At 37.4% G+C, this 16,232-nt stretch overlaps 1 long non-coding RNA gene across 1 annotated transcript in view; it reads right to left on the reverse strand.

The window, feature by feature from the left end:
• Positions 1-3,838: 3,838 nt before the first annotated feature.
• The window catches only part of LOC137856212 (uncharacterized), a 128,359-nt gene continuing 115,965 nt past the window's right edge, over positions 3,839-16,232 (reverse strand). Inside the window, exon 3 of the long non-coding RNA XR_011096283.1 lies at positions 3,839-15,192. This is a non-coding gene — a long non-coding RNA (uncharacterized lncRNA). The remainder of the gene's footprint in view (positions 15,193-16,232) is intronic.

The following is a 16,232-nucleotide window of genomic DNA, read 5'->3' on the forward strand; positions in this document are numbered from 1 at the left end:
TTTTGTTTTTTGTTTTTTTTCTGGTTGTCTCTGATTTCATAGATGAAAGCCCTGAGCATGAAGTATTGTGAACTTGCTGTATAGATGTCAATAAACAATCTGAGCTGATTACAAATATTTTAGATGCTCTTCTTAATGAGAAGCGATGCAACTTTGAAAGACATGCTAAATGTATAACCATCTGTCAGGATGTTTATATTTTTAGCTTAATGCTTAGGAAATGTTCATCTTCTACCTTTTGTTGGTTTTGATAAAAGCAAACTAAGTTGAGTTTGGAGTTTCAGACCCTCTCCAGGCTTCAGACCTTCTCCCCATATTATTTCTGCTTGCAAACAAACACTTTTAACTTTGTTAATGTAGCATATACAGAAGTTTACTCAGAGAGTAATGTTTGCTATTGGCCAGGTTATGGAGTATACAGTTTGCTAGATGACCCTAAAATCAATCCCAAAACTTAAGGCAAAAGTAAAAAGAAATTGCTGAGTTTTTGCCTTTTTTTTTTTTCTCTCTAATAGTATGATGTTTTCAGAAACTAATAACTAAATTTAGAAAAAAAAATCAAATAAATATGACAATATGTCTATATCTGCCTATTTGTTTACATCTGGTTCTTACCTGTCTTTCAGAGAAATACAGCTAGCTGACAGGATAATTTTCATAGTTAGAGAAGGGGTCATTTTTAGGCAAGTCTCATCATCCAAATATTTTTCCAAATAGGAATTTCTACTTGGGTTAAACTTTTTCTTCCGTACTTGCTTAGACACTGAGAACACACTCAATGCAAATGCAGCTGCTCATATATGCTGAACTTCTCAATTTCTATAGCCAATTTAATCATGAATTTATGACTTCCTCACTGGTCAAATGACATTTGTAGCAATGTAAGGCTTTGTTCTGTGAACAAACTCCTGTTGATGGAACCCTCTTGCTGGAAGACCTAAACAGGGTTAGCTGCAACAGCTTGTTAGTAAAGCAGCCCATTAATAGACTGCAAAAACCTGTTGGATTTGTATAACATATCATTTTGTATAGGGAGCATAAGCATTTCAGAATTGCAACAGGAGTTTTAAATTATTACCATCCTTTGATCAAAACTAAGTAGGATGATATTGTGATATATTTGGTGCAGGTACAAGCCTGTTGCAAACCCACTGTTTACAAACTCAAGTGCCAAAATTCAGGATGTCAAGTCTGTGTTTAGATGCCTACAGTTATACAGGTTTGTGAACACAGAATGCCAAAAACACTTGATGCAGTCAGTAAAACTGTGCATGTTGAGCATCTCTGACAGAATCCATGCAATACTAAGGTATTTCTCTGATTTTCAAGGCCAAATGGAAATCTGTTCTCTTTATTATTTTTAGATTTGCTGATTTGTGTATTACCTTACCTACAACCGAGAGCTAGATTTAAGTTTTCTTCCTTCCTGTCCAAGTCTAACACTATCTGTTTTGAATACCACATTCTCTGTCCTCCAGACTCAAAATTTCCATGGCTTATCAACTCCCTAAATCCAGCTTCTCACATTGCTGATAGCAGCTAAGTGTCTTCTCAGACATTTGCCTTTTATTTGCGCTTTATTCTCACTGGGGTAACAAACAGTTTTCTGTTCGATTTTTAGCATCACAGCAAATTTTCATCTCACCTAAAATTTTTAAGAACGTATGGTGTTTTTGCTAATTCTAACTGTTTACTTGTTTTATTCGTACTGACCATTCCAATATCAGGAAATACTCTCTTCCCAGTGTCCTGATCGCCTCATCATTACTTTGATATCAGTATATTCTCCAGCTAGATTTGTTCTTTCTATATCTTATTTGCTGCTGCTTTCTCTATTTTTTTAATGTTTTTACTTATGACTCTGATCAGTCCTCTACTTTTTAAATTCCTTGTTCCATTCATACCTGCCCTTGCAAGCCAAATTCCCTGTTTTATGCAAGGTAGCATAATTGACAGGACTGAGACAAGTGCTAGAAAAACCGGTGATACCGCATGTGATCTCTTCATACTTCTATCAAGAATAAATCCCAGATAATGTTGCTAGGTCATCCTTTGGAAAGTAAACTGAGATACAAAGTCTCAGACTGTAAGTCTTTTGGCAACCCTCATGTTTTTTTCCAAAAGATGAATGACCTTCTTTGACCACCCATACTAGTCATAATCACAGTTATTCCCTCATTAGAAGTGAGAAATTAATTTTCTGCTTTCAATATAATATTTCACTTTCTTGGCATGCTGCTTCTGTATTCAGCACCTGCCTACGTACTTCACAGCTTTCTATTTCTCCTTATCTTCCCCTTATTTTTCAAGGCTATTTTTGATAACTAAGATTATTTTCAACTTCTGTACCTTCCACTTTACCATGGTTTCCTGTCATGATGCCATGGCTTTTTATGTTACTTCCATGAACTTTGCCTAAGTGCCCAAATCTCTTACAATGCATCAACTTGTAGTAACTCTAGCTGGACTATAAGATGACCTGTACTCACTGCATCAGACACATTCTGAAGAAAGAAGTCTTTACTCTGCCACCACATATAAATAATCTTGAACACATGTATCCCTTCATATCTGGGGGACTGGTTTGCTTTATACAGTCTTTTTTTTTTTTTTTTTTTTAAATTCCTTGATAAAAGTTCCTTTTATGCTTCTCTTCTTTTACCTCAGTAGGTAGGTTTTCTCTCCGCCTTTCTTCTTGTTCCTTTCAATTTTTTCTTTGTTTATGGTAAGCTTTAGCTTTCTTCTATTAGAGAGTTCTTCAATTTCAATGTATCATTTCCTCTCATTTATCTTAGCTGTACCTTTAGATTTCATTGTTACAGTGTGATAATACTTAAATCTTCATATAAGAGCTGCTCTACAGAATCGTTTTCTTACATCTTTATATGGGCTTTAGCATGGACAGTTTTAAGTAAGCATTCTAAACCCATCCTGTGGAAAGATATAAATTACTTTTTCAGGTACCCTCTGGATCATGGTTAAAAAAAAAATAGACAAGTATTTCAGGATTCTTAGACACACCACTTTGGTTGCAAAATTAAACTAAGTTAAGAGAAACAAAAAGAACTGCTGTTATCACCCTATTTTTGTCCTGTTCCTCACCTCAGCATGATGAGATCTTTGACCTATTTGCCTTCCAAGTTTGCCAGTATTTCCATTTCCCCAAATACTCATTAGCACCAGAGGTATTTCCTGTCTTCAGTAATAACTGCTCAATTCCTAGGACAGAGCAGCAAGCGAACTGTGCAGCAGAAGGCAGAGAGCCTTCATTTTATGACGTCCCAGCATTAGTTGGCAGCAGGGCAGAGGGAGCTCAGGTGCTACTATCATATTATCTGTGAGTTCTTTTCATCTATTCCTACTCAAGCTCTGGCTGTTTCCTAAACTCATTGAACTAATTACTGAAGAGCAGCTAACAGCCACGATGCTTTAACTTATCAATAATGAAAAGTGAGCTGGAGCTGTCAGGAAATACATTTGACATCCCAGCTTTGAAGAACAGGAACTCTGCGCTCCATCTATAGATATGAGGGGAAATATAATCATTAGTAAACCTAATTTATTTTATAAGCAGAGTTGGCAGTGTGATTCGTTCTCAAGATTTCCTGGCACTTTCCCATTATGAGATTCTGCTTTTAGTTGTCTACATCAGACAAACATGATTTGTTCAGGCTGAAATAACCCAACCTGGGTATTTGTCTCTACTAACATGATTTTTTATCTTTCAGGTTGTATTCATATTAAAAAAAAATATATAATGTACCTTTGAAACCATTATAAATGAAAGCATATTCACATTAGAAAGGTATTGACTCAGACAGCAAAAACAGTGTATGGTAAATGAGGAATTATAGCATGGAGCCACAGCAGCTTTGGGCTATAGAAAACATATGATTAGGTAAAGGATGCAAAAAGGAGGATGTGACCTTATAAGAAGGAATAGTTACCAAATTCCGAGGTGGATGGACTATACATCGTGGAAAGGGAGGACAGGCATTAGTTACATATTTTCAATTTTTTATTTTTCAGAATACAAGAGAATATTGATAGGGTTCAAAGTACTGAATAAAAATTGTCTTTCGAGGCCAGCCTTCACAGCAACGTAGGGAGATAAAGGAATTAAAATAACACTTGCACTTTATTTTTTCAAAACTGAGGAAGCAAAGGGAATTGAAATGTGATATTCTTCAATTACAGGGAAGCAAACTAAGAGGCTCCCTATTACTTCTACAAAAAATCCTATATACCCCTATAATAGGTTCTGTAGGGAGAATAGCAAGGAGAACTCTAAATCTCTCCACTGGTGTATCTGTCCTCAGGGGTCAGCATTTTTCCACAGAAGATGAATGTCTTACACAAGCAAAATAAAATATAGGTGAAAAAATATAAGAATTCTATGTTTTTTTTTGAAAACTCTTTACCCTTGTTAGTGTAACTTTTTATGGTTAAAATGCAAAGAGCCTTTTAATTTGACCTTAGATTTTTTAAAGGATTAGAAAATGGAGGTTTTTCTTTTTGGGTGATATTATGTGAGTTATTTTATTTGGATTTTGCATTAGAAAATTCTTTTAGGTTTTGAATGATGCTTCAGATGAAGTACAAGAACCTGAAATTAGCTAGCACAATGGAATCAATATTGAGCAATATTTTCTTTCTGAAAGAAATTCAGTCTGACAGAAAAAAGTAAAAGTGGTGTAAGGAAACTGAGACTCTGGCTAAAAAGCTGGATACAGAAATTCCTTGTAAAGCAGTACAAATTAGTTGATGTCACCAGAGCAAGAAAACCATACTGACAGAATAAAATGTTATCCAGGTTCCTGAATACTTTATTATCACCACCTTAGGTCACTAAGCTTCACAAGCTATATCCATCAAGTATGATAGCAGTATATACACTCACAGCTGAAGCTAGAAGGTGCAGTGCTTTCAAGTACTAACGATTTACATTAAGACACCTGGGTTCAAAGTCAGTTTATGACAAGAACAAAATGGGTTTGTTGGTCTCAGCCTGCTCTCTAGTGGACAATCACACATTAACCCAGTCCTGGGAAGAATCTCAAGAATTAGATTTGTTGGCCAAGACATAAGGTTAAATTCATATTCTCTGAATAACATTACTAGGAATAAAAATAAACTGTGTATCTGTGTTTGTTGTGCTATTCCAAAACACTGCAAGGTGAGATATTGCCATCAGCATTTCATAAATACTGTATTCAGTATTCTTGTTACCAGAATTTGAAAGGATACAAGAGAATGGGAAAAGATACGATGGAAGGAAACAAAGACAATTAGATGCTTCCATGTTCAAGGAGAATGAAGATACAATGAAATACTACCAAAGAAGATGTAATACATAATGTTTATGACTAAGTAAAATATTTTTCATTATTTACTCTTTTTTTGTAATACAAGACACATAGAAAAAATAGACAATAATGATTTTTAAAAAATCTGATACATAATTAACCTATAAACTTGTGTCTGAAAGACATCTTAGAGATGAGAGCTAAATAGCACTTTTAAAAGACTTTGGTTTCTATATGAATAAAAATAATAGTAAGAGTTACTTCAGATAGCATTAAAATGTATGAGGGATATAAAATCTCATGATTCAACATATAAAACACACATAAATTGCCTAGAGCTTGGGAAGAAACTACACCCACAGATGTTTTATTACATTAGTATATCCCATACAGTGGTTAGGTTCACTTCATTGGGCAGGCAGTAGGATGACGGAGCCTTACAGTTGTATAGTCTGTGGCATTTCCTACCTTTCCAAGACAGATTCCTGAGTGATTCATCTGCAGAAATCAGCTGCAAAAAAATCGTCAGGAACTCTGACCTCATTTCAGGTTACTCCCCTTTACATTGCTTAATTTTTCATTAGTCAGGAAGATAACATTCATTGATATCCAAGCACTTCCAATTACAATCACATTCCGATTACAATCACATGCCAATTACAGAGGCAAAGCAAAATTTTATTGAGTCTCTTTTCAAAGCTTTTTACAAAATATAAAAAATTAATCTTAGCTATCACTAACTTACAATTGACAATTACATATTATTCATATTATGTATTATACATTAACATATATATATACACACTATATGTCAGCACCCACGTTTTCTTACAAAGTCTTGTACTTTTTCATAGTCTAAGATGACCATTCCATAATTTTTCATCAGATTATCTACCTCACCTTTTTGCAGGAATGCTAGAATAGAATACTTCTACATTTTACAAGCCTACATTTCAAATTCAAGATTCATTTAAAATTCAGTTCTTATCCAAATGGATCTCATGGACTGGCTGTTGTTTACTTTATTTAGACAGCTACATTTCTGGATTTTACAATAATAATAATAATAATAATAATAGCTGTCATTTGAATTAATTATATTGTTCTGGTTTCAAATTTAGATATTTTTTTTTCCACAAGAAAACAGATTTACTTTCAGTTTTGCAAACAAATGCAACTCCAGGTATACTTTTAAAGGACAATTTGTCAACATTAATTTCCATTGCTTTCTCAGTTGCTAATTATACTATTAGTTATCAAAGTTCTTCTTTCTATGGTGCTTTCATAATTACCATTTCTGATTATTTATTTCCAACCTTGTGATATTTGACGTTTTACTTACAGGCTGAGCCAGTAAATAGTAGTGTGAAAATGTGAGCTGTCATTTACAGAAAAAACATTCTTTCTAGACTTTGTAGTTAAAAAGTGAATTTTAACTACTTTTAAAAAGTAAACCAAGTGAGTCTGAAAGTCCCTTAAATCACAAGGCAAATGAAGAAATAATTTATTGGGGAAAGGAGCTGACTCATAATTTCTGCCTATGTGAAGATGACAATATGTTTCCGTGAATAAATTCTTACTGCAAGATTATGTATTTATGGAATAGCTTGACAAGTGTAATTTCCTTGAATATAAAAATAAATAAATAATTAGAAATGTTAAATAGGACCTAAATTTGCCAAGCATAATACAGAGGAATGGAATGGCTAAAATCTCATAACTTCAAAAGAATTTGAATTATGCATTTAAATTCAGACTTGTGGCGTGAACTAAGATAATTACCAGGAAAATAGCAGCTTTTGCAGTCAATAACAGACATTACATTGAGTTTGTCAATTTTTCTGAGCTGACAAATGAAAGATGATGGCTGCAGAAATGAGCTGCAGATTATATGAGAACTACTACGGTCCGTAAGAGCTAATGCTTTTATTCTCAAAGCCTGAAGCTGTAAGGAATATTAATAAAGCTATTTATATTTAGCTAGTTGTAGTGCATCAGGTACCTAGTAAAGAAAGGTTTCTTCATGGAAGTAGTCTTCTGTTTCTACTTGGCATCCAACACAGCTTTCTAAAAATGTTTTTCCTCTCTATTCTCCTGATAATTCAACAGCAAGAGGACCAAAGAAACCCTGTCAGTAGTACCGACTGCTTGCAAAGAAATTCTGTTGTACTCATGACCACCTGCTGGCAAACACTAATGCAGAGAACAAAAATAAGTAAGATGTGCTATAGCTCAAAACAGATGTGCTGGAAATGGGATATAGTAAGTGATAAAGGTGTTGCCTCACTGCTAGAGAGCAAATAAGTAATAATAATAAACAGTATTTAAACTATTCAATAACTTAATCTTGATTTGGTATCTTATAAAAGAAGTTCAACTATTTTATTTTCTGAAGAGCAGAGATCCATGCATATTAGAGGAGGAACATACTGTAACCATGACTATATATATATATATATATTCCAGGGATATAAACCACTGAATGACAGCTCAGGATCAGCCAAAACTGATCAAAGTCTCAAGAATCTTATCTCCTGAAGTTCTGTGGGAGCACACTGTGACAAGCTTATCTCTTTCATCCCAAATTTAGAATATGTCAGAATGGCTTAATCCTACATGTTTATTCTCACATTTGACTTTTTTTTTTTTTTTTTTTTTTTAATTAATATGGTAAGCGGAAACCAAACTTTCAATTTTCTTACCGGTTGCCCTCATTTGGAAAGTGCCATAGCATGGAAAAAAGTTCTTGCTTCTGAATTTCGTCTTTCAGCTGACATCTTTTCAGGTTTTCCCCAGCAATTCTTCAAAAGGCTTCTGAGCTGGGTTGCAGAGAAACCTGAGTAGTAAGGATCCTTAGAAAAGAAGTCTAAAGATCTAGCCTAGAAAGAAAATGAGACGAATCCCCATCTATTGTTATTTTTACACCTCATAATTTTTCAAAGTATCAGAATTCTTAGCAATGATAGAGATTCCCCAGACTGGATGGCAGTTCTCTCGCACCATAAGGCATGGTACACTTGGGAGCAGCAGGCCGTCACCCCGAGCAGGAGACCCTCTGCCAGCCTGACTGGAGGCTGAGTGACCTGCAGTGTGTACAGTCCCTCCACTGATATGAGGAGAGCCCTACACCTTCCTTCTGCACAATCTCATTAGTGTTCATTGTAATTGTCACAACTGTCCCTGTATGTGAAAGGCTTGTGAAGGAGCTGGGTCACTGAGCAGGCACCATGAGGAGCTCTCCCTGGTGCCTTAGCAGGGAAGCCCAAGGCACGGGCTCCTATCTGCTACAGCCTTACTGAGCAAAGCATCACCCCGATTACCATTGTCATTCCAGGCATGGCAGCAGACAAAGTCTAGTTACTCCCCACTACCACAGTCCCAAAATGGCAGTAAAGGTGCCAAAAAAAATGCAAACAGGGTCAACCATTCAAAAAAACTTATAGTGTTTTGAGAGAGAGAAATATGAGGCGGCTGGGTGGATTATCCACAGCAGTAAGGGGACAAAGCAAAGGCAGATAAAAGCCTGGGAAGCCCGGCAGCAAATGCACCTACCTCCCCATGTTTTCATTTTTTGGTTCTCTACAGACACAGCTGTGAGGAAGGGATCCCTGCCAGCAATCTCCTAGACTAGAGCATGGTCAAGGAACAGCTAGGAGCTTATTCCTGGGCACTTCTTCCCTACGGTTTTATTTTAATTAAAAAAAAGAGTAACAAAGTAAGACAGAGGATGTTTGTTAAAAGTCAGTCTCAACTCTGTACAGGCACCAAGGAATCTACTTAAGGATTTGTACTAGAAATACGTGCTTTCTCTTGAGAAGGACTTCAGAAAGGGTAAAAGAAAGCTTGTGTAACTAATCGGCAGGGTAAGAGAGGTTGTTAGAAGCAAAAATACATCTTTGAAAATGCTGAAGTCATGTTCAAATGACACAAGAAGAAATAGTTACAAACTCTGGCAGGTTAAATGTGAAAGTGTACCAAGGCAGACCAAAAAGCACCAGAAGAATAAGTAACAAAGGAATAAAAATTACTAATCCTTTCCTCTACAAAATACATCAGGGGCAGGAATTTTGCTAGAATCTGTCAGACCAGTTGGTTTTCAGGGCATAAAAGAGTACTCAGAGAAGACAGGGTCGTTGCAGAAACACTATGTGAACTCTGCATTGGTGTTCACTGTGGAAGGAACTGGGAAGATTCTGAAACCAGACCCCTTCTTGGCAGGGGACCCATCAGAAGATCAGTCTGAAATTGAAATTATTGTAGAAGAGATTATGGAGTAAATAGATAAAGTGAAAATCACCAGGATTGTCTAGTATTCACTCCAAATTTCTAAAGGAACTCAAGGACGAAAGAGCTGAATTACTCACAGCAGGGTGTAACCTATTGCTTTAAATTGCCTTGCTTCTGGAAGGCAGCAGATGTGACATCAATTCCTTAAAAAGGTTCCAGAGAAAATCTGGGGAATGGTAGCAATGTAAGTCTGACATGGCAAATAACTAGAAACAATGATAAGGAACAGAATTAGGGGACACCTGGACAGATCTGATTTATCTGGGAAGAGTTAGCATCCTGCTTAGGAAAGCACCACCTTACAACTCTGATGAAAGCTTTTCAGTGCATTCGGATGTAGCTCAGTAAATATGATTTTGCCAATACTAGTAAAAGGCCAGAAACTGTGTAGTGACCTGGCAGTGCAGGAGTTAACAGGAGTTACCTGGGCTTGTCTTGACTTGAGCTGATTTGGGATTTTTTTCAGGATATTACAATTGTCTTTTAGTGATCACATGCCTAATTGGGTTGAGTTTGGCTCTGTGGATACTTTACACTGTAAAAGCCTGATACCCATACTCTCACAATAGCTTTTTATTTATTTTACTTTAAAAGAGGTTGTGAGAATTTGTGGGGCAGATTTCAATGAGAAGGATGCAGACTATAGTAAGAAAACACAAGCAGACCCCAAAACAGAGGGGAATGACCTCCTCTCCCCCACGAACATCAAACTCCTACAAGCAAAGATGTGGGAGGCCAGGGACTCATAACACCCCCACTTCTGCTGCAATTTGTCCAGGAAGGTGGGGGAAGATGGAAGTTGTTGACCTTAGGACCCAGTGGTACATACAGAAGGTGAGCACAGCACCAGAGAAATTGAGTAGATACAAATAAGTTTATATACAATGATTTTAACTGTATTGTTAATGTATTATTTCTGCATTAATGGGATGATTTCTACCATTAGGTTGTTAAAACATTAAAGGGACTAACAGTGCATTCTTACCTCCTTCTATAAGGCACGATCCCTTCTGCCCATAACAGGATTTAAATGTAACATGCATCCAGCCTCAGGCTTGGGCTAGTCCTGAGGGCTGGGGTTAAGGTGTGATAAGCCAGAACACTTACAGGGCGTGATGAGACTGATGGTAGAAAAGGGAATCCAAGAAAGGACAGGGCAGGTGTCCAGGGGTTTCCCACAGAGAACACTACTTGATGGGCCTTAAGCACACTATGAGGCTTCAGCCTAAGCTTCATGTTGGCCTTTGACAAAGTTCAGAAAAGGTAGTTGAAAAGGGTGTGCTTCTTGATTCAATGTGGAAGAAGATGTCTAGAAAACAGAAAAGACCTGTCACAAGTAAATTCCACAACAATATCTGCTTTATTATTCTTTTTGGAGCATTTGAACCTGAGCTTTGGCTAGGCCATGATTATGATTTGTTTAAATAAAATGCTGACAGGCATGGTGGGACTCCATGGATGTGGAGGGCAGGCTTTAAAAAGCTTTCCAAAGACATCATTAGGCTAGGGGATTCTGAGCATAAACAGTGAAGGCATCAAATGGAAGCTACTTGCATGGATAAATAGTTGGTTAAAAGATAAAAAAGAAAGCATCAAAGTAAATGGTGAGCTTTCATAGTGGAGGACGTTGCAAGCGAAGATTTAGTGTTTTCAGACATGTTCTTCAGCATAAATGATTTGGAAATGGGAGTCAGTTATGGGATGACAGTATGTGTGTTGGTAATAACATCAAATTAATGGTTAGAGGGACAGAGGTTTCTTGTGAAGAATGGCTTAAGTCCCAGAGACTGGCAAAGTCCCTAGAACATACAATACAAACTAGGTCTTGTCTTTGAAAGGAGATAAAGTATGACAGGAAAGTTACCCACTGGTTCAATACTATGTATGAGACATCAACTCTGTCAGTATTTGGCTCCCCAGTTACAGATACATCTAGTGTGGTTCAGGAAGCTTTGGGCTTGAATGGTCCAAGAGACCACTTGTGATTGTCATTCAGGGTCCAGAAAACCTCAAGCAGCAATGGTAGGACATGTCAGCCAGCATAATAAAAGCATTAAGTCACACAAAGGTCTAGAGAACCTGTCCTCTAAGCTAGAGCCTGACTACTGATTTGTGAAGTTGGCCATAGTGGTCAAGTTTATGGGACCATGCTTTGCATACAGAGCAGTAACGCTCTGGCTGGAAATAGGCCTCGTTCTGATTTCAAGCAGTCAAAAAGAAGAGAACTCCTATTTTTCTGTTTCTTGTTAAACTCTGTATCAATAAAAGAAGAAGAAGAAAAAAGTATGAAGTACCTAAGAAAAAAAAAAGTGTTGCTCTGAAATCTATATGGCCCTTAACATGCCCGCAGAACTTCCAGTGAGATGCAAAGAGCAGCGTGCAGCAAACATCTCCAGTCAGGCTTCTTTTCACTGTGAATCCCTGTTGAATTCATAGGGCTTTCAATGGCAACGAGTTTTAAAGGAATTCCAGTTCTAAATATATAACAGCCTAATAATTTGGAGCAGTAATTCTTCCCCCATCAAATTTAATGGGTGCTTTTTGGATTTTATGTGTTTGTGACATTTTTGCAGACTCGTATTTCGTTTGTTGTCTTCACATTGCTACAGAGTCGCACCCCAGGGTACTTTACGAAACTGTAACTGATGTAAAAACTTGATTGGCAGATTTTTGTGTATAAAATATATGTTTCATGACATTTCAAAGTATTTCTTGATGGAATCTGCTTTGTTCTCTATTAGGCTGTAGTTCCTTTTCTATTTTGTGAAATTGTATTTTTTGCATTGGGTACTGTACCAAATACATTGCTTTATTTAATGTCTCAGTAAAATATTAAATGATGCTTATGGGATTATGAAAGGTATCTAAAAATACAAGAAAAATGTTTCTGCTTTGTTAAACTGCCCAGACCCTCCATGTAAATAGAATTTTTAATATTTCAGTGTGAAGATCACCAAAATGAAAATAATGCATAACAAATTTGCTTAGTTTCTTTGAGGAAATGACAACAAAACCAGGCAAGAATAAACAAGTATACATTATTCACTTGGATTCCAAGGAAGCTTTTAATACAGTACCAAATACATTATTAATGAATAGGGTAAGAAGGTAAGGAAGTAATACTCATCTGGCTAACAAAATTGCTTGCTTACAAAGTCAGAGAATGATCGTAAATGTTAAAGGAAGATGACAAATGCAGCAGCACAGAGCTTAGCATTAGGTCCTCATCTTTGTCATATAAATGAACTTGAAAACTGAGAAAGCTTTGAGGTGTGCAATTTGATGTGTCAGGACTGCAGGGAACAGCCAGTCAGGAACAGGAAGGCATAAAATACACTCCTTTGGATGGGAAATAAATGGGAAAAAAATGGTATGTGTATGTCTTAGAAGTGATAAACGTAAGATGTCTAAAAGTTAGAATAAGGAAGTTAAAAAAGTAACAGAGGTTATGCCCTAAATTATGGGTGGTATTGAGCAGGTCAAAGATCTGGAAATGTTAAATGCAAAGCTTAGAACAACAGGTAATTAATATTAAATTCTGTCCAGATCATTTGGTAAGAATAAAACACTGCATAAATATAATTAGCTGTTCAATATCTAGCAGCTGCTAGAAAGAACAAGAATTCCATGCAGAAGAGGGAGAATGCTAGATCCAGACCCACTACAAATGAACGTGGGAAGAATTGAAAACCAGAATATTAATTTGAATCTGTCCCAGGAAGACAAAGATTAACAGCTCAAGTTTACTCGTTTGGCTGTCTTTGTGCAATGAACTGATAATTAAGCCAGCAGACACATTAGTGACTAACAGAATAGCAAAATGAAATTTTCTCTTATCTGCCTGTTCTCAGTAAGTTAGGAGGTATACAAGGAGAGGACAGTACTGGCTGGAAGACTACTGTGATACTTCTGGGAACGAAGAGGGATTTAGTGCACTGTATTTCAAAAGTGCATATATTAGAGCTCTAAGAGATGTTTTTCACTACTATATTCTCTACCCAGAGTATATGCTAAATTTATCACCGCTATATTTGTACTTTGAGTGTTTAGGTTTCAGTCGCCCCAGAGGGTGCAAACTCAAGAGTGGTTGGAAGCAGTCCTATTGCTACCAAATCCTTGATTTACATTGAGTCATGTGAAAGTTCTGTCTCCCACCTGCCTTTTCAGTTTCCAGATGCAGCCTTTAGGAGAACCATTTAGGCAATATTAAGACAAGTGTGAGCTACACTTCACTGCATCTGACCATACTCAGTAGCATCAAGATAGCTTATTCTTTTGACAGCAGCAACTCACAAAAACACTGGCTGAAGCTGATGCAAACAAGTAGGTGATGCTACTTGAAGAGCTCAGTAAGGAGGTAGTAAGTCTACTCTGAAAACACAACTCTGAAGTGGCCGACTCAGTCTATAACTGAGGACTGTTTGTGGATTGTCACTGATGCTCTTGCATCTTTGCATCTGGGACAAATGCTTGCTGTCAGGCAGTTGTCTGTCTTGAATTGCAGTAGATTATAACATTCCATTTTACCTAGCTTACAGCAAAGCACTGCAGTTCTCCAGAAGCTCTAACCAGTTACTCATCTTTGGGGAATCAGAATCAGTTCCAGGCACAGAAAACTCATTCTCCACTTCCCCATATTGCTTTTTCATAGATTCAAAGTTAAATCTAAGATCTCAGTATTCTGTGACATCATGTCAACCTGAAAGCTAGGGGACAAAGGATATGAGGTTATGGTGTAACAGAGTTGTGTTTTTGCTATATTCTACCAGGATAACATATACATAGATAAACAAAATTCTGTAAGCATAGGTCAAAGTAGAAAATACAAAAACATTTGTTGCAGAAAGGGTCACACAAAGTCACCACCTTGTATCTTGTGTGCAAGACAGGCTAAAACATAAGAACTCATTAACAATATTTCCCCAATATTGTTAAGGCAGGGGTTAAATGATAATAGCCATCACACTTACCTCATTTTTTTGGAAGAGATTAAAATATTAATATAGTGAGTGCAGTATAGAGAATAGAAAAGAACAAGAGAGGTCCTTCCTTTACAGTGAGTTATAACCTTCAGTATACAAAGCAGCACAAGTGCCTTCCTATTGATGTCAAATGTATATGGAGAAAATAGGCCTGAATGCAGTGATTGCTTGGGTTTGTCTCTCATGGGTTTGTGCACAGGGGTCAGGGTATTAAGACCAAAATAAACCTTCTCCCTGTCCTATTAAATCCTTCTTACAAAAAGGGGATGAACAGATCAGGTCCCCAGCCCACCCTAATGACTGCCCTGTGTCATTTGGAGCAGCACGTTTCTCACACAACCCCTTTTCCCGCCCCTTTGTTGTTATTCACAACTCATGTAGCAATGCCTTTAAGTGTCTGCCTCAGTTTTCTGTCCTTTTATCTCCCATCCTCTGCACCATCACCTTGGCAAAACCGCAGGGTGGCACAGGCCCTGTTCCCACTCTGTCATCTTCCTTTCACAGAAGGACACTTTTTCGATACCTCAGGCACTGGTTTCTACAGGTGGGGAGGAGGATCAATTCTCTCAGTTGGTGGACCTCTTCCAAAACTTTCTCCGCAGCCAAGACATGCAGGCCTGTAGGGAAGAGGAGAGGCTTTCTTTATACTGCTTTTGACTCACATGCTGTGAAAACGGCATTTCTTTTATGAACAGCACAGTCTCACGACTTCCACTTAGTGAAAATTACGATAATGCCACCAGTATCTCTCCCAGTCTGTTTCTACTTACCACAAGGCATAGTTTGAGTTCACGTTAAGGCACCTTTTTCACACTGCCTGATGTTCAACCTTAACAAGTAGTTAAGAACATTCTTGGAAGTCAGGCTTACCTGTAAGCACTGGAGCTTCTGACTTGGTGGGGTTTATTTACTATTATTACTATTATGTTTTTAAGGGCTGGAAAGGGAGCTTAGAATCCATGAGTAGTTTCACTGAAAACAGACAAGCTGAAGGAAGTACTCCAACTCCTCAGCATTAAAGAACTGTAGAACCCAGGAACACTTACCTGCCAGCTTCTGAACCTGAGTCACTTCCACACTGCTTCACAGGGAAGTTGCACCACCAGGGTTCTACTGCACTGAGAAGGCACCGCCAACATAGCTAGCTCATAGAGTCACTAAAACCATTTCACAAAGATGGCAGAAAACACAAAGAAAAAGCAGCCCACTGGGGAACACTGAGCCCACTTCACCACCACAGCAGAAAAGCACCCTAGACAACCTGAGCCTCAAACTCCCCCTGGGAAGGCAATTCCCCACAGCTCCTCAAGCTTCCTATATAGCAAAGGTCAAATGACCCACACCTGGCAGATTTCAAGGGTGGAGCAAGAGACCTCGTGGAATAGGCTCCTCTACCTGGCTTCAGTCTTTTAAGATCAATTGCTCCTTATCACTAATAGAAATAACCTGACAAGGGGCTTAGTGGTTAGAGTTGACCTAATGAATTAACTACAAAAGCTGCACAAGGGTCGTATTTCTGTTAGCCATTCTGTCAGGAAAATTACTACAGAGCCTGTTAAAATAAATAAATAAATAGACAGACAGATAGAGAAATCAAAGAAAATGACCTTAAAGGCAAAATTGCTATCATAGATTTTCATCTGTCTAGTCACGACAC

Source organism: Anas acuta, chromosome 4 (assembly GCF_963932015.1).
Source record: "Anas acuta chromosome 4, bAnaAcu1.1, whole genome shotgun sequence".
NCBI classification, from domain to species: domain Eukaryota; kingdom Metazoa; phylum Chordata; class Aves; order Anseriformes; family Anatidae; genus Anas; species Anas acuta.